Source organism: Elephantulus edwardii, unplaced genomic scaffold (assembly GCF_000299155.1).
Source record: "Elephantulus edwardii isolate Elephantulus edwardi_28Jun2011 unplaced genomic scaffold, EleEdw1.0 scaffold00092, whole genome shotgun sequence".
In the NCBI taxonomy this organism is placed as follows: Eukaryota; Metazoa; Chordata; class Mammalia; order Macroscelidea; family Macroscelididae; genus Elephantulus; species Elephantulus edwardii.
This window is the reverse complement of record NW_006399842.1, coordinates 12,952,922-12,957,174: the sequence shown is the minus strand read 5'-3', so window position 1 is coordinate 12,957,174 and position 4,253 is coordinate 12,952,922. Positions and strand designations below refer to the sequence as shown.

At 40.3% G+C, this 4,253-nt stretch overlaps 1 pseudogene; it reads right to left on the bottom strand.

Moving 5' to 3' along the window:
• Positions 1-1,738: 1,738 nt before the first annotated feature.
• On the bottom strand, positions 1,739-3,109 carry LOC102864070 (annotated as a pseudogene).
• Between the last annotated feature and the right edge of the window lie 1,144 nt (positions 3,110-4,253).

Sequence of the window (4,253 nt, the reverse complement as noted above, 5' to 3'; positions counted from 1 at the left end):
TGAATATTGTGTACAAATTTTGGTGTAGATACATGTTTTCAGTTATTTTGAGTCTATGCCTAGGAATAAAATTGTTTGGTCTTATGGAAACTCTCTGTATAAACTTTTGAAGAATTGTTTTCCCAAGCTGATGCTTGGCAAAATATTTTAAAAAATGTGTCCCCTTGACAAAATGTTTTCCCAAGTGGATGTAGTGTCTTACATTCTCAACAGCCATGTATAGAGGCTCCAATTTCTCCAAATCTTCACCAAAGCATCCTAATCCCCACCCCCCTCCACAATGGGTGTAATGGAGCTTTAAGAAACTGCACTGAAATCCCAAAGACACGTGGTTCAGATCCACCAGCTGCTCCGTGGGAGAAGAATGGGCAATCTCCTTCTGTGTGATTTACTTTCTCTGAAAGCCTACTGGAGGATCAGCTATATGTTGGTTCCAACTCAACAGCACACAACAATGATAACAACAATGAGGGTAAAGTAGTATAATTTTATTTCTTTATATCTTTGTTAAAAATTAGTGGGCTGTACCTGTGTAAGACTACTTTTGGGCTCTCAGTTCATTCCCAGTCCTTTCCAACAAGCTCACATAGTCTTAATTATTGTAATATATATATATGTATACATAGATATATAATTTAAAATCAAGTAATGTGCTTTCTCTCACTTCTTCTTTCTCAAAATTGCCTTACTATTTTCAGATCTTTTGCATTTTCAAATAAATTTTAGAATAATGTCCTATCTCAGAAGATTTGTTACAGGAATTGTGTCAAAACCATTCATCAGCTTATGGAGAATTCATATCTTCACTATTCTGAATCTTCCAATCCATGAGCATGGTATATCCTTCCATTTATTTGTTGTTGTTGATTGCCTTTAAGTAGAGCACAACTCATAGCAACCCTATGAACAAAAGGCTTGAAGCCCCTCTACAACGATCATCATTTACCAAAGTTCATAGAGTTTCCAGAGGCATGTTGTTTAGGAAGTGGATGCCACTCCTGTTTCCATTTATTGAGATATTTAAAAAAATTCCTTTTATCAGCATATTGTTGTTTTTAGCATACAAGTCTTGTGTATGTTGTGTTAGTTATTACTAGAGTTTTTCTTTTTTTTTGTTATTATTTTGTTTTGAACTACTTTAAATGGTATTGTATTTTTATCTTATTTCTTGTTCAAATACAATTGCATTTTATATTTTGATCTGTGTCTTTTCCTTGCTCACCTCATTATTAAGCCTAGGAGTTTCTTTGTAGACAATCATATATATCATCTGTAAGTATAGAAATTATGTCTTCCTTTCCAATTTGTATGTCTTCTATTTCCTTTTCTTACCTTATCTATGAGGATTTTATAGGTGCTCTTTACCAAATTGAGGAAATTTCCCCTTGATGTCATTAAGAGTTTTTATGGTGCATGGGTGTTCAATATTATCAAATGTTTTTTTTCTCTTCTCATTAAACTTGTTTTAATGGGTTTCAAAATTCTGTGACAAATTTTTGGTTAAGTTGTTTCCATTTAAAAAGTACTGATTTTAAAATCTAATAACTTAAAACTGCCACACAAAAAAGAAAACAAATGGTCCACAAAACATTTCTTTCCTTCTGAAGGTTTTACGATGCATTGTTATCATTAACCAGTCTTTTACTATTAAACTTAAATGGCCAATTGAGACAAACAGTTATGAGACAGTTCTTCCACCACTGATTAAGACTGGGGTGGCAGGTGTTATGGGTAATATTTATTTAACCTTCTGAGCTTTCTGAGCAGACTTGGTGACCTTGCCAGCTCCAGCAGCCTTCTTGTCTACTGCTTTGATGACACCCTCAGCAACAGTCTGCCTCATATCTTGGACAGCAAGACAACCCAGAAGAGGGTAGTCAGAGAAGCTCTCCACACACATGGGCTTGCCAGGAACCACGTCCACAATGGCAGCATCAACAGACTTCAGGAATTTGGGGCCATCTTCCAGCTTCTGACCAGAATGGCGATCAATCTTCTCTTTGAGCTCAGCAAACTTGCAAGCAGTGTAAGCAAGTGTGACAATCCAGCACAGGTGCATAACCAGCACTGATTTGGCCAGGATGGTTTAAGATGATCACCTGAGCAGTGAAGCCAGCTGCTTCCATGGGTGGGTCATTTTTGCTGTCACCAGCCATGTTGCCACGTCGAACATCTTTCACAGAGACGTTCTTAACGTTGAAGCCAACATTGTCGTCAGGCAGAGCTTCACTCAAAGCTTCATGGTGCATTTCAACAGACTTTACTTCAGTGGTAACGTTGACTGGGGCAAATGTGACCACCATGCCAGGCTCGAGAACACCAATCTCCACTCTGCCCACAGGGACAGTACCAATACCACCAATCTTGTAGACATCCTGGAGAGGCAGACGCAGGGGCTTATCATTGGACGAGTTGGTGGCACGATGCAACCCAAAGCTTCAAGCAGTGTAGTCCCACTGGCACTGCCATCTTTCCGGGTGACTTTCCATCCTTTAAACCAAGGCATATTAGCACTTGGCTCCAGCATGTTGTCACCATTCCAGCCAGAAATTGGAACAAAGGCTACTGTGTCAGGGTTGTAGCCAATTTTCTTGATGTAGGTGCTTACTTCCTTAACGATTTCCTCATATCTCTTCTGGCTGTAGGGTGGCTCGGTGGAATCCATTTTGTTAACACCAACAATCAGTTGCTTCACACCCAGTGTGCAAGCCAGAAGGGCATGTTCTTTGAAATACCAGCCTCAAATTCACCAACACCAGCAGCAACAATCAGGACAACACAATCAGCCTGTGATGTTCCTGTAATCATGTTTTTTATAAAGTCTCTGTGTCCTGGGGCATCAATGATGGTCACAGTACTTGCTGGTCTCAAATTTCCACAGGGAGATATCAATGGTGATGCCACGGTCATGTTCAGCTTTCAGTTTATCCAAGAGCCAGGCATATTTGAAGGAGCCCTTTCCCATCTCCGCAGCTTTCATCTCGAATTTCTCAATGGTTCTCCTGTCGATCCCACCACATTTGTAGATTAGATGGCCAATCGTGGTGGACTTGCCCAAATCTACATGTCCAATGTCGACAATGTTGATATGGGTCTTCTCCTTTCCCATTTTGGCTTAGGTTTTGCGATGGTATTCACCAACACCTGTACTGTGGTGACAAACCCGTTGCGAAAAAGCGCAAATGCTTTTTTATCAATAGATGTGATCTTGTGATTTTTATTCTTTAACTTGTTGATATGGTAGACTACATGGATTTGTCTTCCAATATTCAAGCAGCTTTGCATACATGAAATAATTCACCCTCGGTCATGGAAAATTTGATTTGTGCATGTTCTGTTAAAAATAGATGGAACAGATCATCTGGGAGGTTGGGATCTATGAGGAGGAGTATGGCATGAAGACTCATCAACAACTTGCATTATGCAGATGACACAACCCTGCTTGCTGAAACTGAGGAGGACCTGAAACACTTGGTGCAGAAGGTCAAGGACTGCAGCCTTCAATATAGATTGAAGCGCAACATCAAGAAATCAAAGATTCTCACCACTAGGCCAATTGGTAGCATCATAATAGATGGTGAAGAGATTGAGACTATTAATAGCTTTAGTTTGCTTGGCTCCACAATCAACACTCTTGATACCAACAGCCAGGAACTTAAAAGACATATTGTATTGGGAAAGTCTGCTGTTAGGGACATTTCCAGAATACTGAAGGCAATGATGTCAATCTGTAGACTAAGGTGTGCCTGATCCAGGCCATAGTCTTCACAATTATGTGCTATGCATCAGAAAGCTGGACAATGACAAGGGATGATAGCAGGAGAAATGATGCCTTTGAGCTGTGGTGCTGAAGAAGAGTATTGAACATACCGTGGACTTCTAAGAGAATAGATTCATCCTAGAGAGGGTGAATACAGGCTGCTCCTTGGAGGCAAGGACTCTGAGGCTTTGTCTGACATACTCTGGGCATGTTGCAAGGAGGGATCAGTCCTTAGAGAGGGACATTAAGCTTGGGAGGGTGGAGGATCAATGCAAGAGAGGAAGACCCTCAATGAGATGGATTGATTCAGTGAGTAGGGTTATGGGAGTAGGTGTGTCAGAGACAATAAAGTTGGCTCAGGATAGAGCAGGGGTCAGAGCTGTTGTACATAGGGCCACTATGAGTTGCAAGAAACTTGATGGCACATAACAACAACAACAACAACAACCATGAGAGATATTGTCCTGTTGTTTTCTTTCTTTCTTTCTTTCTT